The sequence below is a fragment of the Giraffa tippelskirchi genome, chromosome 14 (assembly GCF_054371585.1).
Source record: "Giraffa tippelskirchi isolate mGirTip1 chromosome 14, T2T-mGirTip1v1.2.pri, whole genome shotgun sequence".
Lineage (NCBI taxonomy): Eukaryota > Metazoa > Chordata > Mammalia > Artiodactyla > Giraffidae > Giraffa > Giraffa tippelskirchi.
Window position 1 is genome coordinate 47,668,258 of NC_137288.1, and position 27,997 is coordinate 47,696,254.

The 27,997-nt window shown below is 45.8% G+C and overlaps 1 protein-coding gene across 1 annotated transcript in view; it reads right to left on the reverse strand.

Moving 5' to 3' along the window:
• The window catches only part of COLEC12 (collectin subfamily member 12), a 176,097-nt gene that overhangs the window by 40,704 nt on the left and 107,396 nt on the right, over positions 1 to 27,997 (reverse strand). The window lies entirely within an intron of this gene.

The following is a 27,997-nucleotide window of genomic DNA, read 5'->3' on the forward strand; positions in this document are numbered from 1 at the left end:
GACAAAGGCTCTGGACACTTTAATGTGAAATCACATTGTAAGGCATGTTGGGAGAGTCCTCCTTGCCCTGACTGGTTTTCCTATGTGCATCTCACTAATAGCGTCCCCCAGGAGCAATAGCACATAAAGGACTGATCTCCTAGAAGTGTGCTCAATAACTTTTGATGGATAAGTTGTGAAGATTAAGCCACAGCTGAAGTTCCTCCCCTTTGGTTTGTAATCTTATGCCTAGTGCCCTTCTTTGGTGAAAAGAATCCTTCAGCTGTGTTTAATGCAAAATGATGAGAGAAACAGCATAGAACAATGCCTCAAATTTAACTCCCAGGGTTTAACCAATCCCTCCAGTGTTCTGGGTTATACACCCAAGGGGAGGGGGTGAGAGCTCTCTGTTCCATGGCTTAGAGCAGTGATTCATGGCTTAGAGCAGTGATTCTTCAACTTTCTTATTTCCATCCCTCAACACTACCACCATCCCATCCCACTGGATTCACTTGAAGGGCTCATTAAAACACAGCCTTTCTAATTCAGGAAGTCTGAGAAGGCACCTGAGAATCTGAATTTCCAACAAGTTCCCAGGGTCTGCGATGCTGCAGGTCTGGCCGCCGTGTGTTAGAACAGTGCTTCTCAAAAAGTGCTAACACTTTCACTTTACTGCCTACATCGTGACAGACTCTGATCTAGGGACTTCACATAATCACCCTTCAAGCGGGGAGCAAGAGCTGAAATGACATCCCACAGACATCATAGCTAGGATTTAAACTGGGGTCTGTCCGACTCCAAACGCCATGATATCTCCCCTACATCACGGTGCCAGTGTCTCTCTGGTCAAGCTTCCCTATCCATTTCCACGGCCCTAGTCCTAGTGTGAGATCGTCTCATCTCAGTGGAAGATTTCTCTTCCATTCCCACTGGAATCCAGCCTCACCCTGTAACAAAACACTGCTGACCTCATGAAGGTGCCAGAAAGAAAAAACAAAAACAAGAAAACTTTCAAGGGTTCACTCTTAACTATACACATATACACATCTGCTCTTAAACTCTGTAATCTTGAGAGTTTAAAATGAAACAAAGTCCTCTTACACCCAGGCTTCCCAGGTGGCACTCGTGGTAAAGAATGCGCCTGTCAATGCAGGAGATGTAAGAGATGTGGGTTCGATCCCTAGGTCAGGAAGATCCCCTAGAGAAGGACATGGCAACCCACTGCATTATTCTTGCCTGGAGAATCCCATGGACAGAGGCACTTGGCAGGCTACAGTCCGTAGGGTCCCAAAGAGTTGGACGTGACTGAAGTGACAGCAGGCATGCAGAATGAAAATATTTTTGGACTTGGGAGGGGAGAAGAACAGGTAGAAGGAAATCAACCCTGAACATTCATTGGAAGGGCTGATGCTGAAGTTGATGCTCTAACACTTTGGCCACCTGATGCAGACAGCTGACTTACTGGAAAAGACCCTGATGCTAGGAAAGATTGAAGGCAGAAGGAGACGAGGGTGAAAAAAGGATGAGATGGTTGGATGGCAACACTGATTCAATGGACATGAACTTTCGCAAACTCCGGGAGATGGTGAGGGACAGGGAAGCCTGTCGTGCTGCAGCCCATGGGGTTGTGAAGAATCAAGACATGACTTGGCGACTGAACAACAACAAAAGCACAGGTAGACCCACAGACCTGCTGCATTTCATATTCAGAAAACAGTGAACATGCTTTGGTGGCAACTGTAAAACACAGAAAGAGAGTGGATCCCGGGCTGCTGTGCAAAGACTAAATGACATTTTTATGGCTGATGAGAGGTTTCATTCCTTTTGGGTTTTAGACCTTGGGGGGCGGGGGGTGTGTGTGTGTGAACTTTTCACATCTCTCCAGGGCTATTTCTTACATTCCATTAGAAGAGCCTCAGAAGATTTGGTCAGAGGAGAGATGACAGTAGATAACAGAATCTGGGGCTAGAGGGTTGCCTAGAGGTCACCTGGTCAAGCATCGTCCTGTTATTGATGGGGAGAGTGAGGCCAGGTAAAGCAGAATCAGAAAGAATGCATCCTGACTCCCGGCGCAGGGGTCCTTCCCTCCCCTGATTGCCATGACAGCCAGCGCTGGGTTTATCCCTGGACATCTTGGTCTGACAGCTCTGCTCCCAAACAGCTGCCACTGGCCCACATGCCGAAGAGCAGGGTCACTTCCTTGTGACACACATTTCTCCTTGCTGACTCTATCAGCATTTAATCAACATCAGATGGCACCTCCTGTCCCACTTGACACACTCTCTCTGTCTTGTTTTTTCTCCCTCCCAAGACTTATTTTTCATAAGAATTCTGTTTTATCTTTCCCTCTCTGCCCTCCGCTGGGAGGACATCTGGCCAAACATACAGATGCCTACTACAAAGAGACCCTGCTGGCTCACGGAGCTGGGGGACCCCCCTCCTCCTTGGACCTAGATGGTCACAGAAAACATTCAAGAGAGATATCCCCCTGTTACCAGCCTTTGTAGTGTTTGTTTTCTTAGCATTACTTTCCAGGGATGGGGGACTTGATTCCCACTGCGAGGGGCGGGTAGGAAGGGCAGGGAATGGATCGAGGTGAGCTGCGGAGAAGAGATTCTAGCTCAGGAAGTGAAACCTGCGTGCCCCTCACCACCGAGAGAGCCAGTTTATCACAGAGCCTGGCCCAAAGAGCACATCTGCAATTCAGCAGCCCACAGACAGAACGTGTCTGCAGGATCCATGCCCTCCCACAGGCTACCTGCCTTGCTCCAGCCCCACTGAACTCAATTCTAGGCTCCTGTTCATGCATCTTCCAGTGTCCAAGGCTGTATTATACAAAAAACACTGGGGAAGCCAAAGGAAGTCAGAATCCCTCTAATTCCTTGAGTATTCCGCGGAAGTTCAGAATAGGCTGACAATTTGGTCCCCAGTCCACAAACTCCGAGTTCCCTGATTCACCCTTGTTTCCAACAACACATTTGTTTAAAGTAAGAAGATGAGGGTTGATGGGGCCGCCGATCAGGGGGTAGTTAGCCGGATGGAGAGAATACATTGAAATGCTGCGGGAATGATGGTGCAGAAGGCCAGAAAAATTGACCAGCAGAGAGAATTCCTTTCTGCTGTGGTTCTCCATAAAGAGCCCTCCCAAGTTCTATGGTCCCAGCCCCAATCCAGTCTGTTTTTCTAATCTTTTTGGAAAACAAGAGACTCTTTCACTATCATATTTTTCGACCATTACCAAAGGAGGGCTGTTAACATGGATGCGTACTTATCAGCGAGTGGCCTTCCTTGCTATGTGAAAGTTGGTGCCATGGGTGAGTGCAGGGCACTTTCCAGCTGTCTTAATTACCATAAGTGTCCAGAGCTCAGTGGTGTTGCCATGAAGATCAAGTTACCACAGAAAAGCTTCAGAAAGCTGGTAGACAGCAAATTCAGAAAACCACAGGTTTTTATCTGAGGTTTTTTTTGATCTGAGTTTTGTAGTAAGCTTTTCATGTGGTTTTTTTATAGTTATTAATCTACTGCCTGGTGGCATATATTCCCATAAGCCCATGAGAATGATTTGGCCCTAACAGTAAAATTGATGATTCAAATTCATCCCTATGATTAAAATGCCCTGAAAAGCAACAAAACAGTAAGAGTGAACATCCTAGTTAGTTACTTGGATGTTGGGCATTATCAGTAGAACAGAAGTTAAATACATAAAACATTTTATCCCACGAATAATTAGTTTTTCCTTATTATAAAGACTATTTACTAAATGATGGGATATGGATTTAGCTAGCATTTAAAAAAAAACTATTAATGAGTATTTAGTTTCCAAAATACAAATCCTTGGTGACTTTACTAGGGGCTTCCCTGGTGGCTCAGATGATAAAGAATCTTCCTGCAATGCAGACCTGGATTCAACACTGGGTTGGGAAGATCTCCTAGAGAGGGGAATGGCAACCCCCACCAGTATTCTTGCCTGGAAAATTCCATGGACAGAGGAGTCTGGCGGGCTACAGTCCATAGGGTCACAAAGAGTAGAAATGACTGAGCAAGCATATGGACACCTTATTATGCCAAGTTTCTTAAACAGTGCAGGGAATCATGATAACAGGAGGACAAGAATTAAAAACAAAATCACTTTCTGTGCAAAATAAATAAAAAGCCTCACCACATCTCTATATTCATAAAGATGTATTCAAATCAGAAAAATAATTCAGAAGAGTTTTATGAATTTGAAATCTTCAGCATTCATCCTGAGCTTATATTAATATTTTACACATTTACTAAATGTATAGTTTCTTTCATTAACATTTTTTCATGTATATGCATGGGGTTTCCCCATTGATTCAGCAGTAAAGAACCCCCCTGCAATGTAGGAGGCACAAGAGAGGCTAGTTCAAACCCTGGGTCAGGAAGATCCCTTGGAGGAGGAAGTGGCTACCCACTCCAGTATTCTTGGTTGGAAAATCCCATGGACAGAGGAACCTGGTGGGCTATGGTTCATGGGGTTGCAAAGAGCCGAATGTGACTGAAGTGACTGAGCATGTGTATATGTATAAAAAGGGCAGTCAGTTCTGTTTTGGTTTTAATGTAAAAGGTATACATGCATTATTTGTTTAAAATTTATAATGTATACCTTGTCTGCTAAAAAAAGAATTGTTAAAGCCAAAAGCCAGATAATGATGCCACTCAGAACATACAATGTCTGCCAGGATGTATAGTGTCTCAAAAGAATGCCATTACTTTCTCCTCATAGTTTTATAATAAGAAATCCTTTATTATATGAACTGTAAACAAATGCCTTCAGTTCTGAGGAGAGGAATCCTCGCCCTCGGGGGACAGTTCATCCATCACGTCTCTTACATCTGCCCCTCCGTGCTGGCCGCTTCCTCCTGGCCCTCTTCCTATTCATTTCATTCTATGGGCACGGAGTTTATTGTCAACCCTCCTAATGATACACTTCAGCAGCCCTGACTACTTCATTATCAGCACCACCAAACAATGTCCTTCTGTGATCAGGCATTCAATCTTTTAATTAAAAGGACGCATGAAAATTTAGCTCCAGCTTGGGCCATTAGACTCTGATGTATAATTGAGCTGGACGCTTGGACTGCACAGGTACTTGGAGGAAAGCCATGAGATATTTGCTTAGTGGATGAGAGTTTGCTCTTGCAGCAAATGTGAAGAGGAATTGCTAAGGATGGTGGCCAATCTAGAGGACCCGATGTGTGCCACGTACCCCTGCCCAGCTACTTTGTTGCTGAATCGTGTAGCCCGCCAGGCTCCTCTGTCCATGGGATTCTCCAGGCAAGAATACTGGAGTGGGTTGCCATTTCCTCCTACAGGGGATCTTCTTGATCCCTGGATCGAACCCTCAGCTCCTGCATTAGGAGGCAGATTCTTTTACCACTGAGCCATCAGGGAAGCCATGCCCTTTAATAACCTCGCCAAGTAGGACTTCTGACCCCAATTTATAGATTTTTAGGAAAGTAGGGGTCAGTGAGGTTGAATACCTAAGCCAGTGAGTGGCTGAGCTGGGAGCTAAACCCAAATGATCACAGGTTGCTCCTCCAAGGCTGCTGACCTCCAGAGGTGAAAGCAAAACAAAGCCAAGTGAAGTATGCCTAAGAGAGAAATCAGAGGAGGCAAACAGGTTACACTTGTGGAGTGTTCTGTTGAAACCCAGGGCTATAGAAACATCCTTTCAAATGCTGAGAGATGAGCCTTTCTCAGAAATGAAGTAACAGGGAATGAGATAGTTGGATGGCACCACTGACTCAATGGACACGAGTCTGAGCAAACTCTAGGAGATAGTGAAGGACAGAAAAGCCTGGCGTGCTGCAGTCCATGGGGTCACAAAGAGCTGGACATGACTGAGCCACTGAACAACAACAACCGAAACGAGCAGGAAAACTTCGTCTCCAGCAAGTTAACCATTACCAGCCTGAGGTTTCTACAGGCTGTAATTTCTCTTTCTATTCTGTGGTGACATACTTGAGCAGCAAGTTTATTCCACTCTAAATAAATCCTCATTATCTTGTGGAGGGGTCAGGACTGGCTTGGAGGTTTGGCTGGTAAGGTCTGTTGGCCCCTCAGAGGAATCATCCCCCAGTGGTGGTGAAATTTCTGGAACAGAGTGGCCTGGGAAGAGAAGATAATTTTATTTTTTTTTAAATATTTTAATTTATTTATTTGCATGTGCTGGGCCTTAGTTGTGCCGCATAGGATCTTTAGTTACAGCATGCAGGATGTTTAGTCAACTCTTAGCTGGGGCATGTGGAATCTAGTTCCACGAGCAGGGATCAAACCTGGGTCACCTACATTGGGAACACAGAGTCTTAGCCATTGGATCACCAGGGAAGTCTCTGAGAAGGTAGATTTATACTCAGTAATTTCAAGGTAAACTATGAGGCATGCAGAGCCTTGAGCTTGAAACCAAAACAAGTTGGTTGCCCCTGTTGTGTTTTCTTCTAAAGTTCTAGTTCACTGAAATAGAAGCCTTAAAAGTCAATGGCTAACCCATCTATGGACCCAAAGAGTTGCTGGTGGTTCAAGGCTGCAGGAGTTGGGTGAGATAAGTTAGTGGAAAGGAAGGAAGTGAAATAAGGCTTTATTAAGTGGTAATAAAAGTTAATGTATCAAGGGGGTTTCCCTGGTGGCTCCATGGTAAAGAATCCACCAGCCAATGCAGGAGACACAGGGTCAATCCCTGGCCCAGGAAGGTGCCACATGCTGTGAGGCAACTAAGCTCGGGTGCCACAACCACTGAGCATGTGCTCTGGAGCCTGGGAGCCGCAACTACTGAAGCCTGTGCACCCTACAGCCTGTGCTCCACAAAAGAAGCCCGCGCACCACAATGAAGACTGCTGCTGCTGCTAAGTTGCTTCAGTTGTGTCCAACTCTGTGCGACCCCATAGACGGTAGCCCACCAGGCTCCCCCGTCCCTGGGATTCTCCAGGCAAGAACACTGGAGTGGGTTGCCATTTCCTTCTCCAGTGCATGAAAGTGAAAAGTGAAAGTGAAGTCACTCAGTCGTGTCCGACTCTTAGCGACCCCATGGACTGTAGCCTACCAGGCTCCTCTGTCCATGGGATTTTCCAGGCAAGAGTACTGGAGTGGGTGCCATTGTCTTCTCTGTAATGAAGACTAGCCACCACTTGTTGCAACTAGAGAAAAGCCTGCACAGGCAAAATAAAATAAATAAATACAATGATTAAAAAATTAATATCTAGCCTCTTAACCCCTCTTTTTGAAAAAAATCTACTTGGAGTACTTCATAAAAATCAAATTCTTTTTACAAATACCAGCTTGACCCCGTGGCTCAGAAATCCACTGCCATACTAACAGCTCCAGGTGGTTTGGAGCAGATTTCAAGATGCTCCCTGCTAGCATCCTCTGACCATGCAGGTCCTCAGAGCCTCACAGTCCAGAGAAGGTCAGTGGTTGACTCAGCCAGTCCATCTCACTAGTGAGGGAACTGCAGCCCAGTGAACTTGACCGCCCTCCCACGCTGGCCCTGGCTTCAAGACTCAGGTCTCTGAATTCTCCGCCTAAGTTCTTTAAATCCCAAAACACAGCCCACCATACTTCTTTCTTACTATATCCTATTTATTCAAGAAACAAGGATGCAGCATTTAGTCTGTAACACGCACTGGGTATCATGGTGAACAAAACAGATGACAATCTCTGTCCTTATAGCACTTACACTAGAGTGGGAGGATATTTTAACAACACTGCTGTTGTTTAGTTGCTAGGTCGTGTCTGACTCTTTTGCGACCCCATGGACCGTAGTCCACCAGGTTCCTCTGTCCATGGGATGTCCCAGGCAAGAATACTGGAGTGGGCTGCCATTTCCTTCTCCAGGGAAAGCAAGAAATGGACAGAGGGTGTGTGGAGAGCAGGTGGATGGCAGTGGAAACAGGTGGTTAGAGAAGGCTTTGGGGAGGAAGATCTGAGCACAAGCTGGAAGAAGCATGGGTAGTCTGGGCTGGGTGCTCACAGCACACCCTCTGTGTCTGCCTGTTTTCTTTCCACATCCTAAGATTGGCCCTCCGTCTCCCTGCAACACTCTTCTCTTATCAAATGCCTTCTTTTAAAAAAAATAACCTTCCTCACATCCTGGATGAATCCTCTCCTAATGAGCCTTCCCCAAGCCCTGAACCCCCTTGGTTCTTCTGGAGGTCACATGATGTAAATCTATTAGGTTCATTCGTGTGGTTTTCAAATAATTCAAATGCCATCACCTTGGTTACCACTCCGATGTGTATGTGTGTTAGTTGCTGAGTCGTATCCGGCTCTTTGCGACCCCATGGACTGTAGCCTGCCAGGCTCCTCTGTCCATAGAATTTTCCAGGCAAGAATATTGGAGTGGATTGCCATGTCCTCCTCCAGGGGGTCTTTCCAACCCAGGGATAGAGCCCAGGTCTCCCGCCCTGCAGGCAAATTCTGGTGGTCTGAACCACCAGGGAAGCCCACCACCCTGGCAGGGGAATGCAATTGTTCTGGAAGGCTGCTTTTGCATTTCTCTGAACAAACCAAACGCCTCCTGTACCCCCTATAGGGGGTTCACAAACATGAGCCTGGAGCGTAGAGCCCACCATGGACACACGTGCTGTCACCCCTCAGCCGGCCCCAGGCACACGACTGGCAATAGTGCCATGTACGAGGCTTTCACAACCTTCTCCCCCACTTTGTGGCCAGCTTCCTGCGTGACAAGGGACACGCCGAGCTGGGTGTCCCAGAGGCCAGCGTGTAGACGTCCTGGGAGAGGCATTCAGTTAAGGGTCAAAATACAGACACACAGGACACCTTCCAACCAACCAATCAGGAACCCAGGGCTCCAGAGCAAGCATTTTCTTTTCACCACTGGAGGGGAGGGTGGTGCAGTGGGATTTACTAGCCAAAGACATGCAGATCTATAGACCCTTCTGGGTTGCAAGGCTGTGTCTGGCATCCCTCAGCTCTCACAGAACTAAACCCGACAGAACAGAGGTGAGAAAGCAAACTCACAGCCCAACACTCGCCTTGAGCGTGCTTGCTTTTACAGTGTCATCTGGGGGCAGCTGAGCTGAGTGGGCAAGTCTCAGTTAATGATAGTGTGTTTGTTGTTTATCACTGAAGCAGTGTTGGGGCATGTGGAAATTATTCTTCAGAGCAGGTGCTGGAAAAGAATAAAAAAGACAATCCATGTTTCTCTCACAGACCTACTTGATTTTTTTTTCAAACCAACAAAACGACTGCTTTGATGAAGGAAAAAAAAAAGGACCTCAGTATCAGTGAAAATACCAATCGGCCTGACACACACTTCATTTCTGTGTGAATGTGTGTTTTCCACTTTCTTCAAGTAAAGACGAGAGCTGAGGACACTTGAATTAAGGGAAAAGTGAGCCAAGACAGAGAGAGAGATTTTTACTGTTGGTGTTTTAAAGAAATTATCTGTTCCATGAGGAAGGCAGTCTCTGTTCAGAACCTTGAAGAGAAGTTGATCGATTTGAAATGACCCAGATGCAGGGGGGCGGGTGAAAGCTGGTAAAAAAATAAGTAATGAGGAAAATGAGAAGGATCTATTGTACAGACCACGAGATGAGTTGTGAGGGGGGTGTGGTCCCCAGATTCGGTGAAGAGCATCTGTTCACCAGCTTGGTATTCACATTTGTGATTAAAACTGGATAAAGGACATAAAGAGGAAGAAATCTTTGTATGGGGCATTCAGCCCTGAGTGTAGAAGTCAAAGGAATGAAACCGGAAAATAAAAGTGGAAAATCACTACACTAGAAAGTCAGAAGGCATGCAACCAATTACAAGTAAATGTAGAGTAAGTGGGAAAGTACATGCTTTTTAACATTGCCATGCCTTTGTAAACAGTTCATAAATGAGTGTTAAATTTAGAAATCTGTTTAAAACTGAAACTAGATGAAAAGATGGATAAGTACATGTACGTGTATGTATACACACATATACACCCATGGACAGAGGAACCTGGGGGGCTGCAGTCCATGGGGTCGCAAAGAGTGGGACACGACAGAGTGACTGAGTAGGCACACACACACAGAGACTTTCTTCAGACAGTAGAGATGCTTTTTAAAAGGTATTTCCAAAGCAAAAATCAAATTCATGGTTTTCCATCATTTCTCAGAGCTGTGCTGGAGCCAGCTTACCCCAACTGCTTATATCTCCTCACATTTTACAGATGGCTCAGTAGTAAAGAAAACGCCTGCCAATGCTGGAGACACGGGTTCAATCCCTGGCTCAGGAAGATCCCCTGGAGGAGGAAAAGGCAACCCACTCCAGTATTCTTGCCTGGAGAATCCCATGGACAGAAGAGCCTGGTGGGCTATAGTCCATGGGTTCGTAAAGAGCCGGACACAACTGAGCAACTGAGCACACCTAACATTATGTTCAAAGACTTCAGCTGGCAGCTTGAAGCTCGTCACACTGGGAGTATTTACACCACAGAAAATCAGCAAATGCTACAAATCAGAGCTTCTGCCTCCTGGAGAACTGGTTGCTAAAGTTGGCCAGCAGGCCCTTCAACCTGGTGCAACAGATCCACAGCATTTAAACAAGTCAAACAACTGTTCTGTCTTTAGAAGCCCATGAAAGGTTCAGGATCACTGACCCCGTCAAGCCGGACATGGTGGAGCCTGTCCTGGCCCATTGTTGCTTCTCTCCCTCAAGGTAGTAGAGACAGGACACATGCTCCTATTAGGGGTTTGTGCACATTAGAAGTTTTGAATTTAAAACTTGCGTGGAATGTTCATAAATTACCAATTCATAGTATCAGTGGGATGAGAGAGCCTTAGTGTCAGTGAAACTGACACTGTTTATTTTAGGGTTCAACTCTCATACATCTGTTAATTTCATACTATAGGCACAGGTTTGACTTAACTCTGCCCAGCCCCTCTGAAGTGAATTTCCTTCTCACGTGCAGGAAGGGATTCCAAATGACAACCCTGTCTGGAAGATATTCTCTCGGCCTCCTAACATCATGCGGGAATTAAAACCCCACCTGCTAGGAAGGAAAAAAATCCATGAGTCCAAAGGAGCATGAAACCTCTGTATGTTCCTGAGATGCAAAAATGTATTCAACAGCAATAAATGGATCCAGAAAGAGGAAAACACTAGAAATATACCAGGCTGAACCCCTCAGCATGGAGGCAGGATGCCTTTTGAACTTGACCTCCTACAGCAGAGAATTGCAAAGTTTGGTCAAGATCACATCAGCTCTGGTCCATTTATTCAATTATATATACAATTTCATACAGTATGCAGTGCTTAGGATAAAATCATTTAATTGTATTTCGTGCTCAAAGAAATGAATTTTATTGCCCAAATGGCCCAACACTCTTAATTAGGGTTGTAAACGGGTTAAACAGACTGAAAGAAGAAGAGGCTTTGGACAAGTTCTTCACAACAATGTCCAATCTGCACCCTGCACCCAGGATTTTCCCCAGCACTCCAGTGAAGGTGGAATTTGGAATTAATAGCAAGATCACCTACCAAGGAGTCATTAATATATTTTATTTCTAATATGCAGCACCCATAGGTTTACATAAACTCCCAGAAACCTATATATAGTTTAGAATATAGTGTGGGTTCATTGCTTATTATTCTTTAAAATCTCTTATTGTAAAACAGTCCCTGTTGGTTAAGAAGATGCTGTTGTCTTTAGTGGCCACTATACAATGTGATATGGGCTTCCCTGGTGGCTCAGTTGGTAAAGAATCTGCCTGTAATGTAAGAGACCCAGGTTCAATCCCTGGGTCAGGAAGATCCCCTGGAGAAGGGAATGACTACCAAGGTGGTATTCTTGTCTGGAGAATTCCATGGACAGAGGAACCTGGTGGGCTGAAGTCCATGGGGTCATAAAGAGTTGGACACGACTGATAGACTTTTACTCTTACTACTTCACCATGTGATGCAGGGATGGGCTTGACTGGCAGACCTAGGACACACCCCACCACCTTCTAGAATGAGGCCTGAGCATTGCTCTTCCTTCTTGGGGGAGCAAAGCTTCCCAACCTTGCTGTTGGAAAAGCAAGTAGGAACCTCAGGTCCTACTGATGACAGGCCAGCAGTATCATCTCATGAGCACAAAGAGAGCACTATTTCATTGACTTCACATTATGCACGGCCCTGGAGAGGAACCGAAAAAGAAGGATTCAGTGATTCACAAAACATCCATTGCTAAATGTGGAATCAGATGAAGTCTGGACTGAATAGCTCCAGCTACTTTGTGATGCTCCTTCCTGCTGGAAAGTAGTTGTGTTACAGCTGCAGAACTAGTAAAGACAACCAGCCACCTGTAAATACAACCAACTGGTTGCCCTGAAACAATCTGTCCCTTTATACAGCACTTAGGGGAAACAACACCTAATAAACAACAACTAGTAAGGAAGAGGAACATATATATACTACAGTAAAAGGAAAAAAAATCCCACTTACAGCCATGGTTATGACAGTGCTTATAAAATTAGACGTACTGATTTATTAGGGTAGACAGTGCACCCAAATGACTGTATGATTGCATTTTTACTAATTTTTATCCACAGAACTGTTACATAGGAGTAAATCTTCCCAACGTTGAGCTTGGTGGGAAGATCTGTCTGTTTCCACTCCTGCTTACTTCCCAGACACACATCCCAACGGGGCACAAAGCATTGAAGAGAAATGTTTATCCAAATGGAGTTGGAAAAGTCAGGGGCTCCAGGTGGACCCTGGGGCTCTGGGAAGGCCCCTCCTTTTAATGGTTTCTGCTGTATAGGCCCAGGGGAGGATGGGAAGGATCAGAGAGTAGGGGATGGAGACAAGATCTTTTTTTAAGAAAAGAGCAAAGGCTTGTGATTATCTAGACAGAATAGGTTGTCTGAGGCAGTATAGTCAAAGCTATGGTCTTTCCAGTAATCATGTACAGATGTGAGAGTCGGACCATAAAGAAGGCTTAGCACCGAAGAACTGATGCTTTCAAACTGCGGTGCTGGAAGACTCTTAAGAGTCCCTCAGACAGCAAGGAGATCAAACTAGTCAATCCTAAAGGAAATCAACCCTGAAAATTCACTAGAAGGACTTATGGTGAAGCTGAAGCTCAAATACTTTGGCCACCTGATGCAAAGAGCTGACTTATTGGAAAAGATCCTGATGCTGGGAAAGATTGAGGGCAGGAGGAAAAGGGGATGACAGAGGATGAGATGGTTAGATGGTATCACCAACTCAATGGACATGAGTTTGAGCAAGCTCCGGGAGTTGGTGATGGACAGGGAAGCCTGATGTACTGCAGTCCATGGGATCGCAAAGAGTCGGACACGACTTAGCTACTGAACAACAACAACAAAAGAATAGGAGAACGGGGAGAGCTGTGGCCACAGGGAAATGAAAGTAAGCAATGACAGGCTTTCACAAAATAGACTGTAAGGAAGGTTCCTACCATCAAGTCATTCCTGTCCCAACAAGCTAGGAAACCCTGAGGTGGAGTGTCTGATTTGCTCACTGAGGCACAGAGGTGATACAGATTATTTCTGTTGATGATGAAAAGTGGTTTCTAGACAGTGAAGGACAAGCAAATAGAACATGAAGTGAGTATCTGCACAATAGTCATGTAAATTATTATATGACATCTAGGGCAAAATCAAACCAGCAAGGCAGGCAGAGAAATGAGTGCCAATCTAAGATCCACTGTCAAAATGTGGGGATTCTTATTTACCAAATGGCGAACCTGCTTCCAATACTAAGGTTTTATAACTGCACACCTTCCCAGGTGACTCAGTGGTAAAGAATCTGCCTGCAGTATGGGAAACCTGGGTTCGATCGCTGGGTTGGGAAGATCCCCTGGAGAAGGGAATGGCAACCCACTCCAGTATTCTTGCCTGGAGAATCCCATGGACAGAGGAGACTGGCGGGCTGCCATCCATAGGGTCACAAAGAGTTGGACATGACTTAGTGACTAAACACATTCACTTTTCAGGCTTTAAGCTAGGGCAGGTCAATAACTTTCTGTCTTTGCATCTGCACCTTCTCCTTGTAAGTCCTGCCACAGCTCCTGTCAGACAGAATGCTCTCAACCACTTCTGGTTTGGTGCCCCCAGAGTAGAATGGGTTTTTGTTCAAATAAACTCTTAACATGCTTTATGTGCCTCAGTTTACCTCTGAACAGTTCATTCACGTCAGAGAGGAGCCCAGACCAGTCTTCCCTGGGACGAGGACAAAACCTGTTGCCAGTGGTGGTGGATGGACACAAAAACGGAATCTGTAGCCAGGACACTTTTCATCGGTTTCCTCCTTTTAATGTCCCATCTTGATGAAAAATGTGAAACTTCTCTGCACGCTTCTGACAGTCACCTTTCCCCCTCCACAGTGATCAGTAAGGAGGTCTGTGGATGCTTCCAGCTGAGACAAAAGGAGCAGACACCCAGAGAGAGGAAAGGTGTGGGGAGGCGGTGTGGACATACAGCCGGAGTCAGACAAGACTGGGACTATTTCCTTAGCCACACTGATGAAGGGTTTCTACCAGGTCCTTAGTGAGGAGCAACTGGAACCTGATATCAAAACCCACTGTATGTCCTTTCTAGTTTATTGTATATAATTAAGTACCACCAACTGTGCGGGCTTTGCATTCCAGGGCATGGGATCAGTCATTCTCGACAATCCTTTTGTTGACTTCCTTAAGTCCCAGCTAAGAAGCCCTTGAGGGCTTCCCTGAACTGGGAGGAACTGATTACCATGGTAGAACTCTAGTGCCCAGGAATGCCCTCCTATTCCCCCCTCCACCCCACCCCCGCCATCTCCACCCAGTGTGCTTCATGGCACAGGCACAGGGGAGCATCAGACAACAGACATACCAGGTGCGTGCCTTGCCTCCAACTGCAGAAGAGGCCAGTGCGTGGCCACGGGACTAGGAATCCATGTTTCTACCCCCATACTACAGCAAAGTCACTAGGCTCCCTGTTAAATCGCTCTCTTTGCTCGCCTTCTGAGCCTGGACCTTGTCTAGTGTGTGGGCTCTGCTCCACCAAGGACCCAAGGGGATTGGGAGTGTGGTCTTCCAAGTACCTCAGGTCTAGGCTGCTGTTTCAAACCACTTGGCTCATGTAAAGCATTGCTAGAATTGGAGGTGTTTCAAAGGCAATGAAGAGCATATGAGAACAAATGATCTAATACAGCGAGTGAATTCCTGGAGACTTAGTCACTGAGAAAGGAGGCAAAATAGACCTTGAGTGATGGTACACCTTGAGGTCCTTGAAAAGACATCTTCTCAGGGACCACAATTTATCCTTCTACCTTGGGAATACTATAAGCAATGTTTGTCAAATACAGATTTTACAGATTCTTAATATTTAGGGAATGAAAAGTTCCCTTTAAACCCCTTTATCAAATGTGTACATTTTCACATGCTTGCACACAGGTTATCCCATGGTGCAAATATGGCCTACAATTGTGACAAAGTCATTCAATGAACAAGCAACATGAACACTATGACCTAGCCCCACAAAAGTGTACACAGACATCCATTTGGACATGATTTCAAGAGATCCATGGGCTCCAGGTGCTACTCACAGACCTGGGGCTCAGAACTGGTGATGCTTGACCTCTCAGGGGATGTATAAGGATGTCATAGTCCTTTCCCACAAGAATGGATCAGTGTTGGTAAGTTGTCGGTCATACAGACACACTTCTATCCCCCATGGAATAGGATGGAGGGGCAATTCCATTGACAAAAATCCTCTCTCACCCTTCCTCCCGTTGATTCTCTTGATTGTGCAGCCCAGGAATATTTACTTGCAAGTCCCTGATCCCAATAACTAACTCAACACAGCAACATACGAATCACAAATGTAGACCACAGCTGTCTATGCAGCCACTTAAGTAGCATCATCAAGACAACCCAATGCAGAGAGATAGCAAAGGACAGAATCATCCAGAAGAGAGGAGGAGGCTGGACGTGGATACAAGAAAAGTTGGGGAAAGTTCATCTGTTGTTGAAAATCAACGAGTACATCATTGACAGTGGCGGGCCAGATGTCCTGTTAAGAAATGTCCTACTTAAACAGTCTCAAAAAGTTGGCAGCTGTTCTCATGGGAACCAACAGCAGGAGCAGCAGCTGTAATGAATGAATCAGAAGTGTCCTTTCTACACATCTGACTTCATCAGGATCATGTCTCCCCTCTGCTCAAGCTCTTCTAGTAGTTTCTCACCTCACTGAGATGAAGAGCCCACAAGGCTCATCTTCTCTCCAAACCGTCCCTCTCTGACCTCAGCTACTCTGTGGCTTACTCCCGCTCCAGCCACACTGCACCTTGAACATACCAGACACATGGCCCCAGGGCCTTTGCATTTACTGTTTCCTCTGCCTAGGACTTTGTTCGTTAGATAACTCACAGCTCTCTCTCTCTCACTTCCTCTCTTACTTTTTACAGGTCTTTACTCAACCATCACCTTGTTAGAGAGGTTTTTCCTGATTAACCTTTTGAAAATTGCAACTCCCCAACCCCCTTTCTTATTTTATTTTTCTCTAGAGCACTTCTTACCATTTAACATGCTATCTGATTTACTGATGTGAGAGTTAGACCATAAAGAAGGCTGAGCACTGAAGAACTGATGCCTTCAAACTGTGGTGCTGGAGAAGACTCTTGAGAGTCCCTTGGACAGCAAGGAGATCAAACCAGTCAATCCTAAAGGAAGTCAACCCTGAAGATTCACTGGAAGGACTGATGCTGAAGCTGAAACTCCAATACTTTGGCCACCTGATGTGAAGACCTGACTCATTGGAAAAGACCCTGATGCTGGGAAATATTGAGGGCAGGAGGAGAAGGGAGCGACAGAGGATGAGATGGTTGGATGGCATCATTGACTCAATGGACATGAGTTTGAGCCAGCTCTGGGAGACAGTGAAGGACAGGGAAGCCTGGAGTGCTGCAGTCCATGGGGTCACAAAGAGTCGGATATGACTGAGCGACTGAACAATTGAACAACAATAACAACAATCTGATTTACTTATCTTTTGGCCTCCCTCAACAAGAATGTAAGTTTCATGTAGACAGAGATTTTCTGAGCTGTACTCTCTACTGTATGGCTAGAATATGACCAGCACAGTGGATACCAAACAGGGTTGTTGAGATTAAATGAAAGACACATAAAACACCTGAAAAGCACAGAGTATATAATAAGAATTATGTAAATATTTGCTATTATTTTATTTTTGTTTTAAACTCCATACAAACCTAATGAGTAGTTGGTATTATAATATGCATTTAAAATTTTTTTTAAGTCTTTATTGAATTTGTTACAATATTGCTTCTGTTGTTTATGTTCTCATTTTTTGGCTTTGAGGCATGTGGAATCTTAGCTCCCTGAGCAGAGATTGAAACTGCACCCCTTGGATTGGAAGGCGAAGTCTTAACCACTGGACCACCAGGGAAGTCCCTATATTATCCATTTTACAGATATAGAAAGTTGAGGCTCAGTGTAACATTGAGGTCATACACTAGTGGTTGGCAGAACCAGGATTCAAGCCCATCTGACTCTATATTTTCTGCACTCACTTCCCTTGTTCTGCTTTGGAAGTCCTGGGACAGAAGAGAGGGCAGAAATCCATTCATTCTGGAATAAGCTCCAAGCCTGAGAAAGCTCCAGCCCAAGTGGGTGGGGAATAGGGGACTAGGTCTGCAGAATTCAGAAACATTTCTATTGCATGGATCTGAAATGGCGTGTGGCATTCTGTTTACTTCCTAACTTGACCAAAAAATGTAGCAGAGCCTGCCAATTAAAAAATGTTTTCATGACCCCAGAAAATCCGAGTATTGGAGACATTTACTTTAAACAGTCATTCCACCATAACAGGAAAAAGAGACAGAGTAGAGGAGTTTATTATAACAGCTGCTTTCATACCCAAAACAAGGTTCGGCTGTTTTTGGCAGGTTGTACTGGAGAGGAGTTGGCAAGAAGCAGACAGACTGCGTGAGTTTCCTTTCAAAAGATCATTTTGCTTCCTTAGAAAAACTCACGACTGGACTATCTAGCGTGAACTACAGATGTGTGTTCCTTCTCTACTCCTCTGTGCCCCGGGGCTTCCACCCCACCTGGGCCTAAATGGGGCATGAACTTCAATGCAGAGAGGGTGTGGGCTTTGAAGCTGCAAACACCTCCAGCTACTTAACTCTGAGACTTGGTGTCCCTGTCCACAGGGCTATTACTAGGATTAGTGTGAGGCAAACGCAGCTCCTAGCACATTGTCAAGTACACAGGCAGCTATTATTACGATGCAGTTATTAGCATGACTTTATTATTTTTTAAAATAAATTTAATAATAAAAGGCAATAATCCTCCAATTTTTAATTGGAGGATAATAGATTTAAAATATTGTGTTGGCTTCTGCCATACAGCAACATGAATCAGCCATAGGTATACATATATCCCTTCCTCTTGAACCTCCCTCCCACATCCCACCCTTTCCCAACCCTCTAGGTTGTTACAGAGCATTGGTTTGAGTTCTGAGTCATACAACAAATTCCCATTGGCTATCTATTTTACATTCAGTAGTGTATATGTTTCCATGCTACTCTCTCCACTTGTCCCACCTTTTCCTTCCTCCCTGCCAACACTGCCCATGTCCATAGTCTGTTCTCTATGTCTCTGTCTCCATTGCTGCCCTGCAAATAGGTTCATCAGTACCATCTTTCTAGATTCCATATATATGCATTAATATACGATAATTTTCTCTTTCTGACTTACTTTATTTCACCCTGTATAAGGGGCTCTAGGTTCATCCACCTCATTAGAACTGACTCAAGTGCACTCTTTTTTATGGCTGAGTAATATTTCATTGTATATATGTACCACAGCGTCTTTATCCATTTATCTGTTGGTGGACGTCTAGGTTGCTTCCATGTCCTATCTATGTCCTATCTATTGTAAATAGTGCTGCAATGAATGTTGGGGGTACATATGTCTTTTTCAATTTTGGTTTCCTCAGGGTATATGCTAGTAGTGGGATTGTTGGTGGGAATGTAAATTGATACAGCAACTATGGAAGACAGTAGGAGATTCCTTAAAAAACTAGGAATAAAATTAGCATGACTTTAAGTGTCTACAGGCTTGAGTCCTGATTTCTTCTGAGGACCCTCCTGAGATATTCCTTTTATGAAAAATACAACTCCTTTCCTGGGGACTTTTTAAAAACACTATATATATATATATTTGTGGGATCTTTAGTTGTAGCATGTAGGATCTAGTTCCCTCACCAGGGGTCGAACCCTGACCCCCTGCACTGGGAGCATGGAGTCTTAGCCACTGGGCCACGAGGGAAGTTCCCTACTAGGGGCTCTTTAAAAAGTGACTTATCTGCACCCCTTTCCCTTCAAAACTGCAAAGCGGACAAGAAGTGGAATGAAGAGAGAGGCCAGGTTCCCCCTATAAGAGTCACTGCTCTTAGGGTCCAAGATGGGAGGAAAGGGAAGGGAGAGAAGGGGACCGGATGGCTGCCTGCAGGGCAGGGCTGCGCTGGGGTTGATGCTGGAACTCTGACAGAAAGCCAAGGGCCCCTGGCTCCTAGGACCAGGATCGTGCTGGGCTGCGCCTCTCGCAACACGAGAGCACAGTAAACGGCTGCAACCGTCCCAACACTAATGGCTTCCAGATGGCCAGGGAACAAATAGCACAGGGCACGCTTGACACATGCAACTCCATGGGTCTGATGCTCATCATTCAGGCCAGTGACCCAAACTCAGAAAGAAGCCATGTGACTCAGAATCAGACCTGCATGCAGCATTCTCGGACGCCGGACCGACAGCGTGTGCTGGAGAATCCCAGGTATGGGACACACAGCCCATATCCTGCAGGGTCTCCAAGGGCACGGAAGCCACCTCCCTCCAGCCATGCTTGCTTGGCGGCGTTTGAGTCTGAGACCCTTGGACAGCACAGACCTCAGGGCACGAAGGAAATGAGCCTCCCGCGCGGCATCTGGGAGCTTCAGGCTGGGCTGGGCTTGGGACCCATGCCCCAGGCGGGAAATCCTTGGCCATCGCTGGCAGCTTTGAAGACCTAGTTTTGATTTCAAAAGCCTTTAATCCTCTGTCTATTCAGAGCCTGAATTTGGAGCACTTGCCTTCCAAAAAAAGAGAGAGGGAAGCCTGTAAACAGCACAAGGGGTGTGGATTCCAAGGGGCACAACCACTTGGTCCATCTAAGGCCTCACTTGGGTTGGGCTCCAGCCTGCAGTGGAATGGGGGTGGGGAAGGTGGGTGAGGGGGTGGGACCTATACTCCCTCCCGGCTGAGAGGGCCGTGGTTCAATTCAGATGTTAAAATATCCTGCAGGGCCCCAGTTGGAGTTCTTTGAGTCATACAGCAAATTCCCATTGGCTATGTACTTTACGTATGCTTCCATGCAACTTTTGTAACAACCAAGAGGGGTGGGATGGGGTGGGAGGTGGGAAGGAGGTTCAAGAGGGAGACGACTTATGTATGCCTAGTTCTTCCCCAGTGGCTCAGACAGTAAAGAATCCACCTGCAATGAGGGAGACCTGGGTTCAACCCCTGGGTTGGGAAGATCCCCTGGAGGAGGGCATGGCAACCCACTCCAGCATTCTTGCCTGGAAAATCCCCATGGACAGAGAGGAGCCTGGCGGGCTGCAGTCCATGGGGTCACAAAAAGTCAGACATGACTGAGCTACTAAGCACAGCACACGGCTGATTCATGCTGATGTATGGCAGAAACCAACACAATATTGTAAAGCAATTATCCTTTAACTAAAAATAAACCAAAAAAAAAAAAAAAATCTCACAGCCCAAGTACCAACTCAGTCAAAGGAGAAGCTGTGATTATGCACGTCTTCAGCCCGAACCCCACATCCAGGGGTGATATTCCAAATATTTAATAAATGCCCTGGCACGAGCACTCATCAACAGGCAGGGATACCCCCATGACTCTCCTGCCTGAGTGTCTGCCCATCCTGAAGAGACGTTTAAAAAACAGCATAGCAATTACTCGTGGGTGGAGCATCTCAGCACAGCCAACACACTTTCCACTGTTGACTCGCAGTTCTCCCTGCCTGGTGCTTTTCCTGGAGGGTGACCGGCTCCACCGTAGCCTGGTCACACAGGAGATGGGCTGTACGCCCCAGCCATGAGTTAAAATAGGAAGAAGAGGGTGAGATGATTTGGAAGAACAGCACTGAAACATATATTACCATATGTAAAACAGATAGCCAGTGGGAGTTTGATGTATGAAGACCTGTCACAACCTGGAGGGATAGGGTGAGGTGGGAAGGGGGTTCAAAATGGAGGGGACACATGTACACCTATGGCCAATTCACACTGATGTATGGCAAAAACTATCACAATAGTGTAAAGTAATTATCCTCCAATTAAAATAAAATTTTTAAAAATAAAATACAAAAACAAAACTGTTATGAAAGCAGATGGGCGGAGGGCTGTTTTAAGCTGCTCCTCTGTTGACCCTTGAGAGTCCCTTGGACTGCAGGGAGGTCCCACCAGTCCATCCTAAAGGAGACCAGTCCTGGGTGTTCATTGGAAGGACTGATGTTGAAGCTGAAACTCCAATATTCTGGCCACCTGGTGCGAAGAGCTGACTCATTTGGAAAGACCCTGATGCTGGGAAAGATTGAGGGCAGGAGGAGAAGGGGACGACAGAGGATGAGATGGTTGAATGGCGTCACTGACTCAATGGACATGAGTTTGGGTAAACTCCAGGAGTTGATGATGGACAGGGAGGTCTGGCGTGCTGTGGTCCATGGGGTCACAAAGAGTTGGACACGACTGAGCAACTGAACTGAACTCTGTTTAAAGAAAATAATCATAAAGACAGGTCCCAGGGCTCAGAGAATATTCTCCCATTCCTGTGAAACTGGGTGAAAACCCCAAGCACATCATTTTGTGAATGAAAAGGCTCGAAGTCACTGCCGCAGGCCCTTGGGCTGGCTGAGCAGCACTGGGTCCTGCAGGGTGTGACTGATGAGGGAGAGAGAATGAGGGCACTAAGTTCCCCGCCTCCAGGAGCTGACACTGAGGTCCCAGCAACTAGCATCAGAGTCAGACGTGACTGGCTCCCATAACATTGCAGTCTGCACCGCTCTCCATGGAGCCACTCTATGAGTGCCAGCTGATGTGTCAAGAGAACCCAATTTGTCTTGTCCTTTTTTAAAAAAAATTAATTTATTTTAATTGGAGGCTAATTACTTTACAATATTGTAGTGGTTTTCACCAAACATCAACATGAATCAGCCACGGGCACACATGTATTCCCCATCCAGAAGCCCCCTCCCACGTCGCTCCCTATCCCATCCCTCAGGGTCATCCCAGTACACCAGCCCTGAGCACCCTGTCTCACGCATCAAACCTGGACCATGTTTCAACTCTACCCTCTCAAATCATCCCACCCTTGCTTTCTCCCACAGAATCCAAAATACTGTTCTGTACATCTGTGTCTCTTTTGCTGTCTCGCATATAGGGTTATCATTACCATCTTTCTAGATTCCATATATATATGCGTTAGTATACTGTATTGGTGTTTTTCTTTCTGACTTACTTCACTGTGTATAATAGGCTCCAGTTTCATCCACCTCATTAGAACGGATTCAAATGCATTCTTTTTAATAGCTGAGTAATATTCCATTGTGTATATGTACCACAGCTTCCTTATCCATTTGTCTGCCAATGGACATCTAGGTGGCTTCCATGTCCTGGCCACTGTAAACAGTCCTGTGATGAACATTGGGGTACACGTGTCTCTTTCAATTCTGGTTTCCTCAGTGTGTATGCCCAGCAGTGGGATTGCTGGGTCATATGGCAGTTCTATTTCCAGTTTTTTGAGGAGTCTCCACACTGTTCTCCATAGTGGCTGTACCAGCATTCCCACCAACAGTGTAAGAGGGTTCTCTTTTCTCCACACCCTCTCCAGCATTTATTGTTTGTAGACTTTTTGATAGCAGCCATTCTGACTCGCGTGAGATGGTACAACCTTGTGGTTTTGATTTGCATTTCTCTGATAATGAGTGATGTTGAGCATCTTTTCATGTTTTTGTTTTGTCTTGTCCTTTTTAAAAAAAGTTATTTATTTCCTTTTGGCTGCCCTGGGTCTTTGATGCGGCACCCAGGCTTTCTCTAGCTGTAGTGAGCAGGGGCGAGTCTAGTTGCAGTATGTGGACTTCTCACTGCGGTGGCTTCTCTTGTTGCAGAGCACAGGCTCAACAGTTGTGGCCCTCGGGCTTAGTTGCTCCAAAGCACGTGGGATCTTCCTTCCTGGACTAGAGATCAAACCTGTGTCTCCTGCATTGGCAGGCAGATTCTTAACTACTGGACCACTCAGGGAAGTCCTGTCTTGTCTTTTCTACACCCTCCGGACACCATGTGTTTCTTCTCAGTTGATTCTCCCTTTTCCTTTCCACTCCCAGACTGTCATCCTCTCCATTCTCATCTTTCTCTCCTTCCTGCACCCCTCCCTTCACCCGCTCTCCTCTGCGGTCCTTTTCATTCTGAGCTACTGTGCTTCTTCCTTCCTGTTCTTTCTTCCCACCAGTGCCCACGAGAACCTTACACCCAAACTGTCAGTAAGCACCCTGCACACCCTTGCGTGAGTGTTGAGCAGGAACCTTGTAGGATGGTTCCAACTCCCTCGGTTGGGCAGACAAGGGCTGGATGACTTGTTCAACCCCCTCATCACAATACTAGATTCTCCTTAGGAGAAAAAGCTGCAACAAGCAGAGGGCTCACTTCTTCCTGACCAGGTTCATGCAGCCTACAAACTTCACAAAAGCTAAGGAAACAGCAAAGGAAAAAAAAAAGGTGGGGGGGTAGCAAAAAGTAAAGAAAGAAAAGGAACAAAGAGCAGAACAGAAAGACCCAACTTCAGAGCGATCACAACTCACTGAGGTCAAAGTTCAAACTACTAAAACTGTTTCTAATGTTCCTCTAAGTAGCGGCCTCTCAGTGCCTCTGACAAGTGATTGAGGAGGAGTGGTCTGCTCTCAAGGGGGCTCATGAATCTCCACGCGCAATGGTCCGCACAGAGGGGAAGGTGGCGAAGCAGAGGTCAGACAGATGAGGGCTAGGTCATCCATCAACCCCGACATGCGAGCGTGCCCGGGACAGCGGGCGGGACGGGAGCCATCTGGCAGCTTCCCTTGCGAGAGCAGATTCAGAAAGCACAGAAACCACAAAGGAGAAGATGAAGCTGTATTTCTGGAGGAAAAGCAGAGATGTCTCCCCAACGCTGAGGTGAGAGATTTATTTTATTTTTACTTTTCCAGCAATGAAGAAAAAAATCCTACTTCCCTCTGATTTGGGATTATTTTTAGCATACATGCCTCAGCTTTGATGCCCCACAATCCACGCCGTGTCTTTTCCCCAGCCTGAAACTTTTCAGAAGCCTCCCACTGCCTCGAGTATAAGACAAACAGGACAGCATGGCACCCAAGGCTTTCCAGGTGGGACCTCCACCCACCTCTTTGTCTGGTCTTCTTCCTGCATTCTCGGCTCAGACATCAGAGTACTCGCATCTTCCAGATCTCATATACTGTCCCACACTCCCGTGATACACATGCTGCCCTCAGCCTGGAACGCCTTCCCCAGTTTGCTTGCCTACCCACATTTTATTCTCCTTCTGTGCGGGTGTGTGTGCTCAGTCCTGTCAGACTCTTCGCAACCCCATGGACTGTAGCCCTATAGGCTCCTCTGTCCATGGGACTTCCCAGGCAAGAATACTGGAGTGGGCTGCCATTTCCTCCTCCCAGGGATCTTCCTGACTCAGTGATCAAACCTGCATCTCCTGCATTGGCAGGTGAATTCTTTACTAATGAGCCACCTGGGGAGCCCAAAACTCTAGCTCCTCTGTGAAGCCTGACTTCTAAGGGTTCCCTCTCCTGGATTCCACTGCACTTGAAAGTCACCTTTATTATCTCTCACTGTAATAGAGACAAGAACTGTATCTTTCCATCCTTTTGTCACCAGAGTCTAGCCCACAGGAATTGTCCCAAATGCTGCCAACTCTTACTGTAGCATTCATTTGGATTCTACATGTATACACATTTAGTTACACACACAAACACACATGCATACATAGCCATCATCTGCATATCTAAGGCTGCATGAACTTTCTGACCAGGGCCCCAGTTGGGCTGGACTGTTGGAATGGCATGAGCAGTCTATCAGAAATCAAGTCTGAAACTTGGAAATGCATGGCTTCATGTGCTTGGAAACCTCATATACACAGGCAGCACCTTTCAACTCAGGCAGAGTCTACACACTTTGCTGAGAGAGGAGAGCAGATCAGAGTGAGTGAGAGCAGAGGGATGGAGGTTCAAGGTCTTGTGCAGAGCCTCACAGCTGGACCCCTTTCAGTCTCCTGGGAAAATAGCCCTGGTCAGGTCATTCTACTTAAAGATCCATTTACTATTACCATCTATTTTTTTTTTAGTTTTTTTTTTTTTTATTAGTTTATCTATTTGTTTAACTTTACAATATTGTACCATCCATTTTAATCCCATTTTTAATTAGCCCTTTCCCAAAGAGCCACCCACTGTCAAAATTGCTGGGTAAGCAGTCGAGACTTTTATAAATGTCAAAGCTAGTGGAACCAGCCTCAGAGAAAGGCAGGTAAGTGCAGGAAGGGACCCTTTGCATTCCAAAGCATGTGCAGAAAAGTGCACAATTGGGTATTCACACGCAAAGGGATTTTTAAAAACAGTCCATTGTATTGAGACACAATTCTGATCCAAAATGCTCCGTGCGTGTGTGCATGCTTTAAGTCACTTCAGTCCTGTTGGACTCTGCAACCCTTTGGACTGTTGCCCACTAGGCTCCTCCCATCCATGGAATTCTCCACGCAAAAATACTGGAGAGGGTTGCCATGCTCTCCTCCAGGGGTTCTTCCTGACCCAGGTTTCAAACCTCCATCTCTTATGTCTCCTGCATTGGCAGGCAGGTTCTTTCCCACTAGTGCCACCTGGGAAGCCCCAAAATGCTCCATGTGCTGTGCTGTGCTTAGTCACTCAGTAGTGTCTGACCCTTTATGATCCCATGGACTGAAGCCCGCCAGACTCCTCTGTCCATGGAATTCTCCAGGCAAGAATGCTGGAATAGGTTGTCATGCCCTCCTCCAGGGGATCTTCCTAACCGAGGGATCGAACCCAGGTCTCCAGCATTGCAGGCAGATTCTTTACCAACTGAGCCACCAGGGAAGCCCAAGAATATTGGAGTGGGTAGCCTATCCCTTCTCCCCAAGGGGGATCTTCCCCACCCAGGGGGATCTTCCCCACCCAGGACCAAACTGGGATCTCCTGCATTGCAGGCAGATTCTTTACCAGCTGAGCTACCAGGGAAGCCCAAAATGCTCCATAATGATCTTTAAATGCCAGTAAGTTTGGCATGAAACTGACAGGATGAGAAAGGAGTACCTGCATCTTGAATGTGCTGCAGTTCTGAAGTCTGGTTCTGTGTTCCATTAAAACAGTTCACCTCTCATCAGGAAAATAATTGCTGGATTTACGAATGTCAAGAATTCATTATTGGGCATGTTTAATGAGCATAACAGGTCTGTGATCTTCCAGGGATCTAAAAAAGCTCTTTGCCACTCTGGGGGAAGACAGGAATACAATAATCCACAGTATACTCATACAGAGGTGGAATAGTGTTTTTATCACCATATACAGTATTCCACAGGTTAAAAAGGCAATGTAGATGGCCAAAAGAGAAAATATTATTTCTAGGGCAAAATATATCTTTAAATGATCAAACATCTGCCTTGCAAATCACCTTGCCTTTTTCAAGTTGGGGACTACTTATATAAATCATTCAGACACACTCACGGGGAAAAAATCCCTTTTTCTTTCTACTTTTCATGCACAGGGTCAAGAATATAGGATCAATTAGTTTCACAAGCATATGGTCTGACTTACTACCTTATAGAGCAAATTGCTCAAAGACAGGATGAGTGTCTTCTAAGTGTTCTGCATCTCATCACAGGGGAGTAGGTTTTCCTAACCTAGCAAGTGCACGGCTAGTTTAGAGGATTAAATATTTAAAAAGGAGTTGAAATTAAAGAAAGAGGATTCAGAATGACTAAAAGGCTGGAACTCCAGAGTGAGGCAACACAATGAAATGCAATAGGAGGGAGAGCCTTCCTTACTTCAGCATTATGGTATGGTGGAAAGGGCATGACTCTCATTTTTATCCTGACACCCCACTGATCAGGTACCTCTGAGTCCCCATTTTCCTCATCTGTAAAATGGGCACATTACAGGATTATTGCATAGGTTAAATAAGACCATACATTGCCAGTGAATACCATGAATGTGGCACATATTAGGTCAACATATTGCAGTTTCTGTATAGTCAAATATATACAGTCCATATAGTCAAGGTTATGATCTTTCCAGTAGTCATGTACGGATGTGAGAGTTGGACAATAAAGAGGGCAGAGTGCTGAAGAATTGATGCTTTTGAACTGTGGTGTTGGAGAAGACTCTTGAGAGTCCCTTGGACAGCAAGGAGATCAAAGCAGTCCATCGTAAAGGAAATCAACCCTGAATATTCATTGGAAGGACTGATGCTGAAGCTGAAGCTCCAGTACTCTGGCCACCCGATATGAAGAGCTGACTCACTGGAAAAGCCCCTGATGCTGGAAAAGATTGAGGGCAGAAGGAGAAGGGGGTGACAGAGGATGAGATGGTTGGATGGTATCACCGACTTGATGGACATGACTTTGAGCAAACTCCGGGAGATAGTGGAGGGCAGGGAAGCCTGGCATGCTGCAGTCCATGGGGTTGCAAAGAGTCGGACACAACTTGGCAATTGAACAACAACACTGCAGTTTCCTCTTTTTCTCTCCTTTTAAAATGCAATTAGTTTTTGGAGGTGTCTGCAGAGAGCACGCTTTTTGGTCTGTGGCTCCATGCTGTACGTTTTACAAGACAGTCCCCACATGGGAAGTCTGTGGTTCTTCCAGTACTGCCTCTAGACTCACAGGAAAGTCTGGCTAATTCTGGAGTCCAGGATGGGGCAGCTCGATGCTGTAGCACAC